General features: G+C 40.1%; 1 protein-coding gene across 1 annotated transcript in view; it reads left to right on the top strand.

The window, feature by feature from the left end:
- EFHC2 (EF-hand domain containing 2) overlaps positions 1-20874 on the top strand; it is a 198236-nt gene that overhangs the window by 144480 nt on the left and 32882 nt on the right. The window lies entirely within an intron of this gene.

Raw genomic sequence — 20874 nt, 5'->3', positions numbered from 1 at the left:
GTAATTTTGATTTTACCTTTCCAGGCTAGCTTATAAACTGGTCTAATTTCATGTTAATTTTGATGTTAATTAATTGCCTTGGAACATGGATTAGTCAATTTTTTTTTTGTTATAAAGGAATACCTGAGGCTGGGTAATGTATAAAGAAAAAATGTTAATTTTGGATTATGGATCTTCAGACTGTACACGAAGTGTGGTGCTAGCATCTGCCTCTGGTGAGAGCTCAGGAAGCTTACAATCAGGGCAGAAAGCAAAGTGGGGAGCTGGCATATTACATGGTAAGAGGGAGCAAGAGAGAGAGTAAGGAGGTGTCAACTTCTTTTAAACAAGCAGATCTCATGTGAACTCAGAGCGAGAGCTCACTCATCACTGAGGGGATGGCGCTGAGCCATTCATGAGGGATCTGCCTCCATGATCCAAATACCTCCCACCAGGCCCCACCTCCAACACTGGGGATTACCTTTCAGTGTGAGATTTGGAGGGGACAAACATGTGAACTGTATCAGAGCTTTATATAGTAAGTGGGCAAAATAAATTTATACTCCAAATTCTTATTCTTATTAGGTGGAATATTGGCTTTGATTTCTATCAGATAACTTATTTTTTTTATACCTAGAGACTCAGCAGAGAAAAGCCTCATTGTCATCTCTCTTGTCCAATGGGTAGAATTTATTAATTCTTTCACTTCACTTGCAGCCTTTTACAGTTCTAGCTTTATGCATAGGTTTAATGTGTAGGAGTTCCCAATTGCTACTCTCCTGGACTGGAGGTCTTGTCTTTTGTGCCCTGGTGAGTGTTAAAAATCTAAGCTCTTACCTGCTAAAGGGTTTGATCCCACTTCCTCCCCACCCCAACTACCTCTCATCCTGCTGCCACCTATTAGCTTGTTCACCTTCCTCTCTGGCTGTCAGCTACCTCTTCGCGTTGGTACCTGGGGACATTTCTCGCTGTTTTCGCAAGCTCAGCCAGGAGCTGCCTAGTCTACCATTTTGCCATGCACAATCTCTCTCCCATGCCATAAGACTCTCTAAAATTACACTGGGGAAAATACTGACTAGACACGTTATTATTAGGGAATGTCACTTTATTATTAATACCTATGCTAAACTAGATTTGGCTGTGATCGTATAGGCCTAGTTAAAATCAGTTCCACTATTTAAAAATCTTAATCACGCTTAGGCTTCTCTCTTTCTATTTTTGAAGCACATCCATTCTTATAACCTTGAATTTTATGGGACGCTAGAAAAAATTATTGGAATTTTAGAATAAATAAATCATATAATGTTGTGCCAAAACAGATAGAGTGTTTCTTATGTTTCTAAAGAGTGGAAAAAGGACCAACTCTTTTTCTGGGGTTTTATATATACATATATATTTATATTGTGTTTATTTTATTTCTTTTTCCATGATTATATTCTTGTGGAAATGAGGAAATCATTAACAGTGAAACTACTGTTTCATCCAAAATACAATTTTCTAATGGTCTGTTTTCTAAATGAAGCTTCTATGAATAAAAGCAAGGCCGCTATATAGCCATTTAGTTGCTAACAAATGACCTGGTTAGTGCCACCCATGATTTCTTCTTTAATTAGATTGCAAATTTTGTGTTTAAAAATGGGAGCAGTAAGTAAATGCTAATTTGTAGTTCCTCAGAGGGAGAATTATGATGTAAAAATTAGGATATAAAACGAGAGGATACTGCAGGGCAGGAGGGTGATGGCACTTGGGCCACCATAGGGCAGGCCCTGCCAGGCTGCTTTTCATTCAAGTAAATTTTGCAACTCAAAGTACTGGGTATGGAAGGCGTGCCACATAGTACAGTGTTTAATTATGTAAGTTTATTCTTTCTTCATTCAATAAACATATATTGTGCACGTGCTCTGTATTGGGTCCCATGGTGGATGACAGAGGCTCAGAGATGAATGAGCTGCCTTTTGGGAGTGCCAGCCTCATCTGTGGCCTTGGACTGCTGGTTCTGTGCTGCCAATCTGGGTCACTCTCTTCCCACACCATTTTGGAGGGGTCTCTCCTTTGCTGTCCAGTTTCTTCTGCCTGCTCCTGAAGACATGAACTAAATTATATTTCTTCTCTTAAGATGTTCCTTACCACTGCAGCTCAGAGTAATCCTTGCCTCTTTGAACTCATTTTATTTATGGCTGGTGCTACCCAGCATATCTTTTTATTCCCACATGCATGTTAGTTGGAGAATAGATGGATGAATGAATGAATGAATGAATGAATGAACGAACAAAGGTGGTGCCTTTTGTTTGGATTCAATTTTCACTCACTTAATAGGATCATATTGACAGGGCATTCCTAGACTTATTTTGACCTTTCTTGAAGGATGATTCATTCTACCACTTACTAATAATTATCATAAAAGCTAACATTTATATGCTTGCTGCTTACCATGTGACAAATGTTGCACTAAATGCTTTCTACATATTAACTCATTTACTCCTCACAGCAATCCTACAAAGTGGGCACTATTATTATTCCCATTTTGCAGATGAGGAAACTAAGAAGCAGAGAGGTTAAGGAATGTACCCAGAATTACATATTAAGTTGCAAAGCTGGGATTTGCATCAGGCAGTCTAGCAATTTCATCGTGAGTTAAGATTTAGAATCAAACTAGCTAAGGTTGACAATTCATTCTGCCTCTCTAATGCTTCAGGTTCATCATCTGTGAAATGAGAATCATTCAATGGCTTACTGGGAGCGTTAGATGAATTAACATATGCTAAACACTAAGCCAGCAAATATCCATGACATTAGTTCCATCCATTTCTTCTTACCACTGGCCACATGGAACTTACACTCTGGGTCTAGAAAGCATGTGTGTGCCCCTGGATGGCTCAGCAGCTGTCTCCACCAACTTTGAGATCTTGGCTCTGATTAAAATCTTTTTCCTTGACTCTGCCTTTTCTGGAAGACTGTCTTTTGGAATGGGGGCAGTTGGGGTAGGATTAAAAAACACTTTCTGAGTAAATACCCCTTCAGTTCTTCTTCTCACTATTGTATGTATTTTTATATTTATCTATTTTGCCTTGTTTCAGAAATGGATTTAAGGTAAGCTAGAAAGATGTAGACAGTTCTGTAGGATAAAATGAATATGCAAATGCTAAAAATAAAAGAAAAAATATAAGTAAGAAAGAACAGGGGAGCCAGGAGTGAGGCTGGCATACAGAGTATATTTACAGGCTCTGAAGTTAGAGGCATTTACTAGCAGTCAGCCACAGGCCTGGCTCTGAGCTTCCTAGAAGTCAGTGCAAAATAGGAGACCATGATCCGTTCATGGTGTTCATAAAGTAACTATAAGCTGGGTGTGGTGGCTCATGCCTGTAGTCTCAGCACTGTGGCAGGCCAAGGCTGGTGGACCACTTGAGCCCAGGAATTTCTGACCAACCTGGGCAACATGGTGAAACCCCATCTCTACTAGAAATATAAAAATTAGCTGGACATGGTGGTGCACACCTGTGGTCCCTGCTACTAGGGAGGCTGAGGTGGGAGGATCACCTGAACCTGGGGAGGTCCACCTGAACCTGGGGAGGTCGAGGCTGCAGGGAGCTGTGATCACACCACTATACTCTTAAGTTGGACAACAGAGTGAGACCCTGTCTCAAAAAACAAGCAAACAAACAAAAAACAAAACCCAAAACACAAAAAACATAAAGCATCAATAAGCCAAGTTGCTTAGGAAAAGGGATCCTAATGCAGAGTGCAAGAAAGACATTCTCCACTGGCCACTCACAGAAAGGACTCTCTGGTAGGTGAGTGGTGGTCTCAGTAGCGTGCCCCAGGATACCCAGGGATAAGGTCCAGGTGGCTGTTTCTGACAGTATTCCCTAGAAGAAAATAATATCATTCCATCAGAATACTGTTCAGTCAAATTAATTCTGCCAGAGGCATCATGTGCCATAGCCAAGGTGTCCAGCTTTCTGAGGTCCAGCTTAACACTGGGGTTTGAAGCTGCCTCATAGCACTGGGGTGTGAAGGAGAAGAAAGTGCAAAAAGGCAGGACTTAGGAGAGTACATCAATCGTCAATTGCCAGAATTTTGATGTGTAATAAATGACCTGAAAATATCTGTCACGCAAAAAAACAAAAAAACAAAACAGCAACAACAACAAAAAAAAACCACACACACACACACATTTATTTAGCTTACAGGTCCGTGGGTTGGCTGAGGGTTCGTTGATCTGAGCTGGGCCCAGCTGGGATGGCTCTGTTCCATATGTCTGTCATTCTCCTTCAAGGAGCAGCGGGCTAACCCAAGTATGTTGTTCTCATGGCGATGGCAGAAGTGCGGTCAGAGTGGGAAACAAGAAGACCTCTTGAGGCCTAGGCGCAGAACTGGCACACTTTGACTTCCACATCATTCTCTTGGCCAGAACAAGTCCTGTGGCTGACCCCATTGTCAAAGAGCAGGAAAATTGTGCCCCTTTAGAGAATGCGACAGCAAAGCGACACAGGAAAGGGCATAGATAGTGAGAGGGAAGTATTGAAGGCAATGATGCAGTATCCTACAGAGGGAATGGAAATGACTTTGAGAAAAGCTCACTGCCCCTTGAGGCACAGAGGCCCCTGCACTGGTTGTATCTGCTGCCACCATGCAGGTTTAATTCCCTGCTGCAGGAGGCTTGGGCATGAAGTGGCTCTGGTTGTGGCTAGTTACCATTGCGACAAATGAGCTCAGTACAAATTGGACCCTGCGAGTCACCATTCTGTAACCTGGGTAGAACTTTGTGCCAGCGCCTGCTAGAGTTGCACACTCCCTCCCTAAGCTGGAATATGGCTGAGCCCCTGAAGTGGCAGGGAAGTTAGGGTTATAACTGACAACCAGCTCCCCCATTTTGTTTGATCTTAATTAATTCGTGCTCATTTTCCCTTATATTTTATAAGTAGAAATGTGAAACGCTTACTAGGTGAGCGTATTTACTTTATTTTTTGATTTAGAGCCACCTAAGTTTTAGAGATGAAGCTATCAGCATATGGATTTCTTCCATTACTTTGAAAACTGCTATATTTAGTACTGATGTTCTGTGGTTACATGCTGGGATCCATTACATAGAATTTAAGCACAGAGTGTTTAAAACAAGGAGCCAAGAACAAGTTCTCATTACATTATCTGGATTGAAAATGATTTCTTACTGACATTGCGAAGTTTCAAAATTCCAGCCACTGTCAAAACGTAGCCGGGTAACTTGCCTAGATCGTGTCTATGACTTCTAATTCAGATTTGATTCTCAGCCCAGTACTACCCTCTCCCAAGCTCAGAATTCTTCATAGAAGACCCAAAACAAATAAAAAAATAAGCCACAACAATAAAATATAAGAAATTCTCCTACTTCATATTCTGGGAAGGAAGTAAATCATTTTATTCATTGATGGACTTACATTTCTGCCTTTTTGATTTATTTCCTGGCATGAGAGACCTAGTTGCCTTAATGACAATTTGTCAATTGAGCACAAGCCCAAAAGTCTACCCTGGGGCTTCCATGTGAGTCAGTGGTCCCAGGGAAGAGCCACTGCTAAGGGTTGTGCTGGTTGTGAACTACACAACTCTGGAACACTGCATGGAGAGCCTCTCTTGGAATTCCTTTGTCAGTGGTTGGGGTATTGGCACAAGGCTCCCAGCTTTTACTCTGCCCCTCATCCTCTTCTTTTCCTACCAAACACCTATCCCAAATTTGCCTTCTTGGTCTCTAAATCAAAAGCTGGTCTTTCTTCCTCCCTCCCACCCTCCTTCCCTAAATAAATGTGCCCCCTTTTCATAGTGATTTGGCACATTTATTTAGAATGGATACAACTAGGTCCCTCCTTTCCTTGACCTCTCTCCCTCTGTCTACACACATGGACACATACACATGCATGGCATCTGTGACAGAGCCTGTGGAATTTGTGAACCATAGCCACACACCAATGCCCAGGACTGTTCTAGAGACCTCTTTGTAAAGTTGCATGAGCAGAGAAAAACCAAACCACGCAGTACAGGGGAATCCATACAGATTCTGAAAAGTTAGTTTTATTGTGTGAAAAGTTAGTTTTTGTTTGTTTGTTGTAAGAAACTAGTTACGTTATTGTAAATCAAAAGTATCTGAGAAAGGTCTCAATCAATTTAGAAAGTTTATTTTGCCAGGGTTAGGGACATGCCCATGACAGAGCCTGAGGAGGTCCCGAGACATGTGCCCAACATAGATCAGGGCACAGCTTGGTTTATGTATTTTAGGGGGACTTCAGACTTCAATAAATACATGTAAGATGTACATTGGTTTGGTCCAGGAAGGTGGGACAATTTGAAGGGGTCGGGGGTGGGGCAGGCTTTCGGGTCATAGGTAGATTTAAAGATGTTCTGATTAGCAATGGGTTGAAAGAGTTATTACCAATAGAAAGGATTGTCTGTGTCATTATAAGGGGTTGTGAAGACCAAGGTTTTACTATGCAGATGAAGCCTCCAGGTAGCAGGCTTCAGAGAGAATAGATTGTACATGTTTCTAATGAGACTTAAAAAGTCTGTTCTATCAGTAATTCCACAAGGGAGGAGGGTATAATAAAGCATGTCTGGCTCCCACTTCCCATCATGGCCTGAACTAGTTTTTCAGGTTAACTTTGGAATGCCCTTGGTTGAGAGGAGGGGTCCATTCAGATGGTTGGGGGGCCTTAGAATTTTCATTATGGTCACAACAAAATATATCAGAGTCTCAGCAGGAGCAAGCCATTTTGAGAAGCAAGCAGAGAAGAATAAAGAAAGATGTGTTAGAACTTACAAAACACATTTGCTGAATTAAAAATTAAATTAGAGGCACTAATAGAAAACTGGACACTGCAGAAACTTGGTAATAAACCAGAGAACTATCTTTAGAAATACCGCCAAGAGAGCAAAATTAGAGAGGGATTGAAACAATGACAAAGAAGAGAGCAGAAATGAAGGTAGAGAGAAAACTAAATAAATGTAGCTAAAGTGATAATCAAAGATCGTTTAAAAAAATCATTTTCTAAGCTAAATAAAGTACTTGTAAATTGAGAGAATTCACTCTGATCCATGTAAAATATACAAAAATAGATCATTAAATATACCTTGGTAAAAATGTGAAAGGTCACATAGAAGACTCTTATAAGAATCAAAGCAAACTTATCCAAAACAACGCTTAAAAATACCACCATCACCAGCAGAACCAATGCCCTAAAACCCAAAAAGATATGACCTCAGGCAATACACAGAGGCAGTGGTTAAATCTTCAGTGCTTTGAGGGTAAACAAGTTGTTTTTTATGCATGGAACAATAGAAATGTTTTTTAAACCTTTAAGAAAACAAAAAATATCTAGTTTCTTTAGTAAATTGCTCAAAGTAATATATTACCTTAATAACTTAATCCAGAACATGATGAAAAAATCAAAATTAAGAACTCAGGAGGACATCATATCTTTAAAAATTGGAGCAGCATTGGACATTAAAACAGGTTTTATACACACACACACACACACACACACTTACATATGTGAATTCAAAGTGAAAACATTGTTTCAAAGAGGTGAATGACATGATTAGAAAAATTAAAAAGGTAGATGAAATGGGTTATGCCACAGGTAAAATAACCGAAACTCAGAAAGAGAGTATAAGGAGACTAAGGGCAAAATTCCTCATATTTTATCCGAATTTGAAATCATATTTCATCCATTTCTTTGATAATTAGGTATATATAGGTTTAAGATATTTTAGGGCAATTTCAAGTTAATCAAGAATAAGATTCTAAATGGAATTGCAGAACCTAAGAGCAAACCAAATATGGTAAATCCTTAATGCTGTCAATAGGTTCTCAGAAACTGACTTTAGGTGAATGACATATAATGAAACCAATTTTCCCTTAGGCTAATTGAGATAAACGAAAGTTAAGTTCCTATAGCATATTTCTGTTCACAAAAAAAATCACCAAACTTCTAAATAAAGACCCAAACACTTATAATATCAAGCATTGAAATAAATGTGAGTTATACATACATTTAAGAAAGATGAACAGACTGGGTGCAGTGACTCATGCCTGTAATCCCAGCATGTTGGGAGGCCGAAGCAGGTGGATCACCTAAGGTCAGGAGTTCGAGACCAGCCTGGCCAACATGGTGAAACCCCATCTCTACGAAAAATACAAAAAATTAGCTGGGTGTGGTGGCGGGCGCCTGTAATTCCAGCTACTCGGGAGACTGAGGCAGGAGAATCGCTTAAACCCGGGAGGCGGAGGTTACAGTGAGCTGAGATCACACCATTGCACTCCAGCCTGGGCAACAAGAGTAAAACTCTGTCTCAAAAAAAAAAAATTAATAAAAACAAGACAATGATTTACCCAATTTTGGTGAATCAGTGAGTGGCAGTGGCCATGGTAGTGATGGGTTAAATCAGGGAATAAATGTTTGCGAGCGAACATTGTAAGGAGCATTTTTTCCCACCTTGCAGTTCAAAACCAAAAAATCACAAGTAGAGCAGGCTTGCTGAGCGCTTTTGTCCCATGTCCTTTATTGTCATAGACTTGATGAGTTTTTATTTTATCCTAATTTGTATTCATTTGTTCATTCATTTTCCAATGTGCTTATTCCAGTTCAAGGTCATGGGTGGCTGGAGCCTGTCCCACCAGCTCAGGGTACAAGGTGGGAACCAGCCCTGGACAGGACACCATCCCATCGCAGGGTGCACTCACACATCCACACTCAGTCACACTGGGACCATATAGACATGCCAGCTCACCTCATGTGCACAGCTTTGGGATGTGAGAAGAAACCAGAGAAAACCCACGCAGACATGGAGAGAAAATACAAACTTCATGCAGACAGTGGCTCCAGCCTGGAGCCATTTTTTTTTCCCGCATCAACATTATCATAAAATGATGTTGAACGAGGTGATGTTATTCAAGAACCTGCTATATTTAGGATGTATTGCAAAAGACAAGAAGCAATCAATATAAGGTAATAGTAACAATACATGAAAAACTGAAAACACGAAATAAGATGACAGGAGGAAAAAAAATCAAGAGAAATCCTCACCATAAATGTGAACTCTTGATTGCCCTTGAACCATCATGACACATTCCACCTGCTCCAGATTGGCATATGGTCACCTCTCTTTTACTTTCTCATTTAATTCCCATTTGCCATATTATCTTGAATTCCTCTTGGAGATTTGTCAGTATATTCTTGAGACCTCTGCTCTTTTCCTTTGCCCTTCGTTGTCTAGGAACCCCAGGGATGCTTATTTTGTCTGGAGAGGGCCAGACCACTGCCAAACACTGCTGCTGTGGCTTCTTGTTGTCACCAGGCTGCTGTGGAAGACAGGTTCTGCCAGGCTGGTGGACACTACCAGGATGACTTTACTGGGCAGAAGGTCATGGGCTGGGTTTTGCTGTTGTTTTAAGTTGAGAGAGACATGAACATTCTATATGCTGAAAGGAAAGGACCAATAAGGTCCAAAAGGAAAGGGCCAATAGAAATCAAAGGCACAGATGACAAACTGGACAACTGATGGATCAGTGAGTAGCTGAGGATGAAGAAGCAGTTAAGGAGGGAATCAAGGCCTAGTTGTACCTGTTTCCACTCTCCACAATGGATATTTCAGACTTTCTCACTCTTAAGCTCCTAACTTCACCATTTTCCTCCAATTTATAACAGAAAACCTCATCTCCAGGTTAATAGAGCATATAGAGATCCTGAGATGTAAACCACACCCATGCCCCCACATCCACAACTTGCCATTCCTTTTTCATCTCGGTAGAAAAGGTGTCCCTCCTGCTGTCCAAAGCTGGCTTCCATGATGGCCCTGTCTCCCTAACACTCAACAAGAGGCTTAGAGTCCATCCGAGGCCCAGCACATTCAATTCTAGTTTATGCCTCTGAGCTGCAACCTCAGCCCATTCTCTTCATCCCAGATGCACTCCCGTGCCTACCTCTGCATTGCTTCCTGAGTGGTGGGGCTTCTAACTGTCTGCTCATATTGCTGTCTTGCTCAACACCCTTCAAGAGATTCCGTTCACCAAAAGAAGAAAACCTGGGTATCCTACGTGGCGTACACATGCATCTCTCATGAGTGGGCCCCGCCTGCCAGCTGTCTAATTTATCTCTTGCTTTGTTTTCACTATATTCTAATCATTCTATGAATCCTGAACATTGTGGTTCAATTCTTGGCTCCACCACTTACTATTAATAGTACTGTGCCCTTGGGCAATCTGTTAAAGCTCTCTGGGCCTTAGTTCCTCATCAGTAAAATGGCAACCAAGTTCCTACTGAAAGGATTGTCATGAGGGTTAAATGAGTCTATGTGTGTGAAGCAGATCAATGTTTGACATACACTGAGCTCTTCATAATGTCTGTGCCTGTTATTAACACTTTGTACAGCTTCTCAGATGTATTATACCATCTTCTTGCCCTCTTCTTTTTTTTTTTTTTTTTTTTGAGATAGAGTCTTGCTTCGTTGTCGCCCAGGCTGGAGTGCAGTGGCACAATCTCCGCTTACTGCAACCTCCGCCTCCCGGGTTCAAGCAATTCTCCTGCCTCAGCCTCCGAAGTATCTGGGACTACAGGTGTGCACCATCATGCCCGGCTAATTTTTTTGTATTTTTAGTAGAGATGGGGTTTCACCATGTTGGCCAGGCTAGTCTCAAACTCCTGACCTCAAGTGATCCATCCGCCTCAGCATCCCAAAGTGCTGGGATTACAGGTGGGATCCACTGCACCTGGCTCTTCTTGCCCTCTTTGAATCTTTGAGGGTATGATTCTTTCTCCCATTCCTCTCAGCCTCCTTCCCTTACTCAGCTCCCACTTCTCTGGTTGGCAGATTGCCTTTCATCTTCAAGATCTGCTCTGCTACCACCTCTGCTGTGAAGCTTTCCTGGATTTCTCCCTATATGTATACACATGTCAGACTGGATGAGGGGTACTTTCTCGGAGCTTTTGGACATATCTTTATTGTAGCACTTTTCCTGCTTCCTTGACTTGGCTTTCCCTCTAGTCTGTGATTAATTCTAGGATGTAGATATTGAGGGTTGGGGGTCAAATCTGGTCCATTCCTCTATTATTCTCCATCATTTGACATAAAGTTAATATTCAATCAGTGTTTATTGAATGAATGAATGAATGGATTCATGGACAAGGGATGTGTGCAGACAGAACACAATAGAAGAAATATTTCTTAACAAATAAGGGGAAGAGATGTTGAAGTTTATTAGTAATCAAATTATTATTGATTAAAATGAGACATCATTTTTACTTGTTGAATTAGGAAACACTTTTTATGGCCCGGCATGGTGGTTCATGCCTATAATCCCAGCTTTGGGGAGGCTGAGGCAGGCAGATGGCTTGAGCCCAGGAGTTTGAAACCAGCCTGGGCAAAACAAAAAGCCAACCCCGTCTCTACCAAAAAAAAAAAAATTGCTGGGCGTGGTGGCACATACCTCACATACCTGCAGTCCCCAGATACTCGGGAGGCTGAGGTGGGAGGATCACTTGATCCCAGGAGGCAGAGGTTGCAGTGAGCTGAGATTGCACCACTCCACTCCAGCCTGGGTGACAGAGCGAGACTCTGTTAAAGAAAGAAAAAAAAAAAAAAACACTTTTTTTTTTCTTTTACTTCTGTCTCCATGTTTGACAGGAAACACTTTTTGAAACGATATTCCATTGCTGTGGGCTCTTACTCATTGCTGATGGAAGGGTAAAAGCAGCTTAGTACTATGTGTCAAGACCTTTTTAAGTGTTAGTTTCTTTTAAATTTTTATTTTACTTTTCATTTTTGAGACACTTTCTCACTCTGTCACCCAGGCTGGAGTGCAGTGGTACTATCATAACTCACTGAAGCCTCAAACTCCTGGACTCAAGCGATTCTCCTGCCTCTCAGCCTCCCAAGTAGCTGGGACTGCAGGCACACACCACAATGTCGAGCTAATTTTTAAAAATGTCTGTAGAGACGGGGTCTTGCTATGTTGCCTAAGCTGGTCAAATGTTCCTTTGTTTTGCCTCACTAATTGTACTTCTGGAACACCATCCGAAGGGAATAATTGTAAATACAGACAAATGTTTATGCATATAGATGCTCATTATGGCATTATTTATATAAAAATTTGGAAAAAAAAGTGTAATATCTAGTAACAGAAGTATGGTTTAGCATTTTGGTTTCAGAATAGTCTGTAATAACATGGAAATGTATTAGTTAAGTGAAAAAGATGAAAATATGTTCACACCTATTAAGAAAAAGACAAATGCCCATGCATAGTAAAGAGACTGCAGAGGAGTGTACCAGGATGTTTACTTGGTTATATTTGGGTGGCAGGGGTGTGTATGGTTTTTCTTTTCTTTTTTTTCCTTGCTTTTGCATATTATCCAAAATCTCTATAATTGGAAATGTATTACTTTTATAATGGAGTAAAGCCTATATATATATACATATATATATACACATATATATACAGATATATATATATATCTGTGTGTATATATATATATGTGTATATATATATATATATGTGTGTGTATATATATATATATGTGTATATATATATATATATATATATACCATTTTGTTTTCCTTTGAGACATGGTCTTGTTCTGTCACCCAGGCTGGCATACAGCAGAACGATCATAGCTCACTACAACTTTGACCTCCTTGGCTCAAATGATCCTCCTACCTCAGCCTCCCGAGTAGCTGGGATTGCAGGCATGTGCTACCATGCCTGGTTAATTTTTTAATGTTTTGGTAGAGATGGAGTCTCATTAGGTTTCCCAGGTTGGCCTTGAACTCTTGGCTTCAAGTCACCCTCCCACCTTGGCCTCCCAAGTTGCTAGAATTACAGGCAAGAAACTCTGTGCCTGGCCCAAATTTTATATTTTAAAGTGTGTGTTCAAAAAGATTTAAGAATCTGATTATATTACTGATAATTATTTGATATGAGTTAAGTCTTGAATTACTAAATTGATTACAAGCACCAATATGGCACAGACTGTGTTTTGTATTCAACCGTTGTGTGATCAATAAGTACCTGTGGGTTTATTTGGAGGCACCCTTCATCATGTAAGGCCCCCTGATTGTCACAGAGCTCACCATGGTCTTGTAGGCCTCTAAACCATCGGGAACCAAGTGAGAGACAGTTAAAAACAAAAAGCCAAACAGGTGGGATTTGCCTGGAGACAAATAATCCCTGAACATAAAGTGGGTGTTAATGCAAAGGCAGTGGTAGAAAACAAAGAACTCTGCTTGTAAATGAAATGAATATTCACTCCTTCTGCTTACCTTGCAAGTTAAGCACCAGTATTGAGACTTCATTTGCTGTTACCCGTTACCAAAAATGTTGACACAATTTAAAAAACAAAACTAAAAAACCCACCGTTGCTTTAGCTTGTTTAAATGCATATTGTACCAAATCATGGAAGAATTATAGATGAACATTTTAAAGGATTTCTAAAATTATACTTCTATGAAGAATAGACTGTTAATGGTATACAGCAATTACTCTTAACTGCATGAAAATATCTCATTTTGTTTGGCTACACTTAAACAGGCCTGAAGTCTAGTGCATCAAGACATACTGAATTTCAAACTAAATAAATTAAAATTACCATGTACATTCCACTACATGTCAAAACAGGAAAAACCATAGTATTATAGTTGATATGAAATGAAGATTAGAACAGTAATACAGAGAAAACATGAAGCTGCTTATATTTATTTGGAATAAGACAACAGGGTCAATGATTTTCACTGCGGATGTACTTCTTTTTGAGAAAATATATCAAAAAATCAATTTACAAGGCAGATGAATTTGGCTGTTATTATTTATAGTATGTAAATATTATTTAGTTTCAAAAGGATTTCTTTAAACCAGGCACAGTGGCTCACACCTGTAACCCCAGCACTTTGGGAGGCCAAAGTGAGAGGATCACTTGAGCCTAGGAGACCAACCTGGGCAATATAGCAAGACCCTATCTCTACAAGAAAGTTTAAAAATTAGCCAAGCGTGGTAGTGCACACCTGTGGAGCTAGCTACTTGGGAGGCTAAGGTGGGAGGATCGCTTGAGCTCAGGAGTTCGTGGTTGCAGTGAGCCATGATCACACCACTGCACTCCAGCCTGGGTGCAGAGTGAGACCCTGCCTCTTAAAAAAAAAAAAAAAGGACTTATTATTTATTTCAGGGTTCAGTGTCCTTGCTTGTCATTAAGAACTTGACAGAAATTAGAGGAATTTAAAGCTATGATGTTAGATGCCACTGCCAATTTAAAATGACCAAGATAAAGATAGCATATCTTTATATGTAATAGAGAGTGAAAGAGGGCATCTAATTCAATTTCTAAAAATTAAGTATTTATGGAGCATTTCAGATCTATTCACTGTATAAAAGAAGGCACACCTGGAGTTTATTTCTTTAGCACTTTAGACTTACTCCTGAATATGACTGTTTAAAACAAGCATGCCATTTTCATTTTATATCCTGCAGATAGATTCTAAGGTTTCAGAGTCATCAAAAGCATTTCACATTTCTCCAAGATAAACTTACTTAAGAGAAGTAGTGCTTTCAGTTTAATACAACTTGAAATTATCTCCATTGTGAGATGGTGAAAATAGTAAAAATTGCTATTATTTATTGAGCATTCATAGTTCAAGGTACTATGCTGAATGCTTTTTATATCTTGCTAACTTAATCCTCATTTTTCATTTATTCATCAGACTGCTTGTTATAGAGAGCTTACTATGTGCCAGGGGCTATTTAAGGTGTCACAGATTCAACAATGAACAAAATAGACAAAAACCACTACTCTCTGTGGATCTTACACTCCAGTGGGGGTGGGAGGGAGATAAAGACTATCTTCAAAATAAGTAATTATATACCGTTAGAGTGTGATGAATGACACTGAGGAAAAGAAAGCAGGAAAAGGGTTAAGAAGTGCCAGAGTTGTAGAGGAAGGGGTCACACTTTTTTTTTGAGATGGAATTTCGCTCTTATTGCCCAGGCTGGAGTGCAATGGCGCAATCTCAGCTCACTGCAACCTCTGCCATCCAGGTTCAAGCGATTCTTCTGCCTCAGTCTCCCAAGTAGCTGGGACTACAGGCGTGTGCCACCATGCCCGGCTAATTTTTGTATTTTTAATAGAGACGGGGTTTTGCCATGTTGGCCAGGCTGATCTCGAACCCCTGACCTCAGGTGATCTGCCGGCCTCAGCCTCCCAAAGTGCTGGGATTACAAGTGTGAGCCACCACGCCTGGCCAGAGGTCACACTTTTAAGAAGGTTGGCCAGAGAAGGCCTCACAGAGAAGCTGACATCTAACAAGATAAGATGCCCTACAGGAGGTGAAGGAACAGCCTATGTGACTGTCTTGGGGAAGAACATTCCATTCTAGGTAGAGAGAACAGCAAGTACAAAGGCTCTGAAGTTGAAATGTGCCTGGCTTGTTTTAGGCAGGTGTAGAGGGAAAGATGGGAAGGGTTATAGAGGATGAATTCCTAGCGACAGCAGAGGAGGGGCCAGATCATGTCAGGCCTTGTAAGCCATCATGAGGCTTTTGAGTTCTACTTTGAGAGAGATGGCAAGCCCTCACAGGGTTTTGAATAGGCAAAGAACACGATCTGACTTCTGTTTTAACATATCATCCTGGCTTCTATAGGAAAATAAAATTCTATTTCACAAGTGGTCTTGTCCCATTTCACAGATAAGGAACTCAGGTTCAGAGAAGTTGAGTAGTTTACCACAGTTCCCATTTACTGGTGAATTAGTGGGACTAGAATTTTAATACAAGTCAATGTAATTTGAAAGCTCACACTTTTTCCACACTGCCTCCCAGTTGAAAACAAGCTTGTGACCTCAGCTGGAGTAGTTTTCTGATAGTCTACAGTGACCCCTTTTTTCTCCTTTTCTGTGGAATTCCTTGGTCTCTCTTGTGAGGCCACCATGTTGCATAACTCTGGAAGAAACCACTTATACCACAAGTCTATAACTGTGCTCTCTGGAGGTGGGCAGTATGAAGCCGAAGTGAAGTGGCCATCTATAGTGGCCTTGTTCTCCAGTGAAGTTGAAGAGCTTTGTACATGGCATTAAACTCTAGTTAGGCCTGTAGCAAAACCTGTTTGGTCAGACATTTGTGTCGGACTCTCTGTGATGTATTTTCCCATCTCTCCTTCCTCTGACACATATTCTACCAGCTATCTCTACCACCCTCTACTGTCTGGCAATACTCTAGCTGCAGATTCAACAATGAACAAAACCACAGTATGACATGCTGGAATATAAGTGACAATACGGCAAGGGTTTCTGTTTTGTATGGGCAGCTTAGGCCCACAAGTGTAAGAGAAAGCCTGAGGGAGGGTAGGATATGAGCAGGTGTGCACAGCTTCTGATTACAGGAAGCAAAACACATTTTATTTGATGAATATCAAATTGAAAGTAATGAGAAAGGGTGCTACCTAATTGTCGCCAAAACTGCTGCTTGGCTTAATTTAGGCTCAACTAGATTTTGTTGTATGCCTTAGGGTCCGAAGGCTTAGGCTCTTGAGCTCTTGTTTATGCTAAAACTAATTTTTTTTTTAGTTTATTTGAAAGACATTGCTTAGACTTTAATGATTCAACAAGTAAGAAAATACCCTGAGATTCAGAGCTTTAAAAGGAAATTTTGATTCACCATTTTACTGGATGACTTTAATGGAATTATGTCTTATAAAGCTGTTTAGCGTTTCATGTTTCAGAATTCTGCGTAGAATTCTCAATACCCTAGAGCATCTTGGCATTTTTTTGTCTTATGACTTTAGTTACTAAAGTCAAGAGAAAATCATGGCAGCATCCTTTATAAGATTAACTAAATAATACTGTGATATTATAGTATTATACTGTATAAAATATTAGTGCCAGGAATGTAGTGCAATGTTGGCTAAAGGCAAAGGTAACTTGCTATCTAAATCTTCAAGATTAGTAATAATAATCACAGGACACAAGATCAATACAATCACAACTGCCTTTTAAAATACATTTTTATTTCCCTGAAATGATTGGTCAAGAAGTACTGAGATCAGATTTTGCTATCAGATCTTATTTCAAGTTCAGTATGACATTTTAGGTGAGGAAGGGCTATGCTTGATGGAAGTTGTACTTATGTTTTTGTGGCTGCTGCTAAGCAAAAATAGAGTGTGCAGAAAGCAGTTTGGCAGTGCCACAATAGGTTAAACAGACTTACCTGTGACTGAGGAGTTTCACTCCTTGGTATATATACCCCAAAGAATTGAAAACAGGTGTTTACACAAAAACTTGTACACAGATGTTCATAGCAGCACTATTCACAACAGCCAAAGGTGGAAATAACCCACATGTCCATGTATGTATGAGTGGATAAACAAAGTATGGCACATTCATACAATGAACAATAGTATGATAGTACAATGAATAAGAATTCAGCCGTGAAAAACGATGAAGTCCTGATACATGCTACTACATGGATGAACCTTGAAAATGTGCTGAGAGAACCCAATCACAAAAGAATACATATTACATAATTCCATTTATATAAAATATCCAGAAGCTGGCAAATCTGTAGAGATAGCAGATTCTGGGTAGGGAGGAGGGTTAGGAAGGAGGGAGGAAAGAGGCGTGGTTGCTCAATGGGTATGAGCTTTCTTTGGGGTGATGGAAATGTTTCAGAACTAGATAGAGGTGGTGGTTATACAACATTGTGAATATACTAAATGTCACAAATGGCAAATTTTATGCTATGTGTATTTTACCACAATGAAAAATGGAATGTGTGACTTTTTATTTTTAATTCTTTGTGAATCCTACTAAAGTTTAACAGGGCGGGGGTGAGTCCTGAAAAACACACGTGTGGCAAATGCAGGGCAGAGTGGTGACAGCCATCTGAGGTCTGCAAGGTGAGGCTTGTACATCCTGATTGAGATCCCTGGTGCAGGAACCTGCCTCATGTGGGCACAGCAGCCACACAGGCAGCCGCTCCAGGAGCCCCTGATGCCCTGCAGGGCTGTTGGCAGTTTCAAATATAGCACAGCTTCTTTGAAACTTTCATGTAAAGTCATGTAAAACTGGAATACTGAGCTGTTTAAAACCCAAGCATACAGAAACCCAGCAGATATAAATTTTAACTGCAGTGAAGCCAGGATAATTTCAGTTTATCCAATGAAAAGGAAAATAAACTTTTATGTTCTGGTGGTGCTATAATAAGTTTAGTGAAAGGTGTATGGAAAGTTTCTAGTTATTGCTCCACATGTTCTTTGTCCTTGTCCTTGGGAGCATGCCACTTTCTCTTCTTCACGCCATATTCTACTCTCAAAAGGAAATGCTTTCGAATGTTTTTTTTTTCATTTAGACAATGAAAATAATATTTGATTATTACAAAAATTCAGAAAAAATGGAAATACTTTTTTTTAAAAGACATCTCAGCCATTCAGGATAATACTATTGATGTTTTGGCATGCATCCTTCTGGTCTTATTTCTATGACCATATGTGCACCTGTATCTTGATTTTTCACTGGGATCATACTACATTTATCAACATAGCATGGACATCTATCCTACCAATAAATATCAATCAATACCATACTTTTCTTTTTTTAGAGATGGGGTCTTTGTCTGTCACTCATGCTGGAGTGCAGTGGTATGATCGTAGCTCACTGCAGCCTCAAACTCCTAAACTTCAAGTGATCCTCCTGCCTCAGCTTCCCAAGTAGCTGGGATTATAGGTGCATGCCACCATGCCCAGCTATATTTTTTTTGGTAGAGATGGGTTCTCACTATGTTGCCCTGGCTGGAGTACAGTGGCATGGTCATAGCTCACTGCAGCCTCAAACTGCTGGGCTGAAGCAATCCTACCTCAGCCTCCCAGACATCATAACTTCTTTTTTTTAACTTTTAGATTTATTCTTCTATAATCTTCTTTTTTATTTTTATTTATTTATTTATTTATTTGAGACAGAGTCTCACTCTGTCACCCAGGCTGGAGTGCAGTGGCATGATCTCAGCTACCGCAACCTCTGCCTGTTGGGTTCAAGTGATTCCTGTGCCTCAGCCTCCTGAGTACCTGGGATTACAGGTGTGCGCCACCACACCCAGCTAATTTTTGTATTTTTAGTAGAGATGGGGTTTCACCATGTGCCAGGCTGATCTCAAACTCCTGACCTCAGGCGATCTGCCCGTCTTGGCCTCCCTAAGTGCCGGGATTACGAGCGTGAGCCACCATGCCTGGCCCCAAACATAATGCTTTTAATGGTGGTGTAGTGTTCCATTTTACACACACGGCATGACTGTTTCTTGATCAGCGTTGTAGAGGAGCCAGGGGCTTTCCTTGGAGTGGCTCTTTTGTGGTTACTTAGCCCTCTGTCAGAGATGGTTGGTGACTCAGGTTTTCTGAAATTATTTTCTCTTACTTTTTAAATAATGGTTAGTGATAGCCCTCAAAGCAGAAATGATGGACAATAAAGGCAATAAAGGTCCATAAAAAATCAGCTTAAACCCCACTGCCTTTAGGCACATTTCCTGACTGAGCCCCACTCCATCAGTTCTCTCCGCCTTCTGTGTCCCAACAGAAGAGGGATAGAGTAGTAGGCAAGAGCATGAGCTTTAGAGCCAGACTACATGGGTTCACATTCTGGCTTTTGTGACATTAGGCAGGTTATTTAACATTTCTGTGCCTCAGTTCACATCTGTACAGTGGGGATAATAGTAGCACCACCTCCTAGGCTAGATGCCAGAAGTCCCTGCTAGCACAGGACCTGGCACACAGTACTCAACAAATGGCAGAGGTTACTGCTATTACTCAGTTTATTTAAGTGGCCCTACCAGTTTGTGGCTTTGAAAGATCATCTATATGCTTGGACAGTGCAAATAGATAACAGACTCTGAAAAGTTCAAATGCCAGAGAGCCTTTTACACTGTTTTCCATATAGCGAGCCTCCTGCCAATATTACTAATTGATTGTCTGACCTGACTTGCTGAAATTCTGGGATCATCTTGGTTGGATTTTGCATTCATTTCCCATTAAAAATACAAAAGCAAAACCAAATTTAAACAAAACAAAACAAAACAACCCAGGAAACTTGAGAAGTAGATGTAGATTAAATGAATTTCCTTTAGATAGGTCAACATCAATGCTGTGGGCTTTCCTAGACTCTATGGAAATTCTTGACTAGGAGAATCTAGAATTATTAAATGATAATGTCCAGAAATACCTAAAAGAACTGAAAGCATTTATTCTGAAAGACCTCTTTCTAGCAGAAGGCCAAATAAAATTTTCTATTCCCTTGTTTATTCAGGATTCTTGGGAACTGAATTATTTCCAGTAAATAAATTTTCTAGACAGTGGAAGCTTATTCCTGTAACCACCATAACATTTTGCATTTTAATCATTTTGATATAATTCTGTCTGGTGTATGCTGCTTAGTTTATGGCTTTCATACAGAGTTACATTGAAAACAATTCAGCCAATTTGCTAGGCCTTGAGTCTTTTTCATTGATAAGTTGTTGTTTAGTTTTTTTTTTTTTAGCTCTGCCTAATAATCTCAGTACCATTTGCCTTCTAAAGATGCAGACAGCTATATGCTTACATAGGTCTTTTAACTTTTCATTTTTTTTTCTCTTGTTTTTTTTTCTCACTGCCAGGGTGTGTCCATTTTTACTTTTTATTACAGAAATGTGCATGATTGCTTTCCCCATCCCAAAACACCTTTCTAATTTATTAACTTACAAATTTTATGTCCCAGGAAACCAGAAACCCAAGCCTGTTACTATTTTGTGTAAGGAAGATTAATAGGCATTGAATAATGTCATGTACTTAGTGATAGGTTTTTTGACCATTCAAAGCCTTTAAAAATTTACTTCCTGGTTTCAGGCTGTTATTTGGTAGGTGTTTAACTCTGG

This window comes from Gorilla gorilla, chromosome X (genome assembly GCF_029281585.2).
Source record: "Gorilla gorilla gorilla isolate KB3781 chromosome X, NHGRI_mGorGor1-v2.1_pri, whole genome shotgun sequence".
Lineage (NCBI taxonomy): Eukaryota > Metazoa > Chordata > Mammalia > Primates > Hominidae > Gorilla > Gorilla gorilla.
Note: the sequence above shows the minus strand (reverse complement) of the source record. Positions and strands in the feature narration are given on the sequence as shown.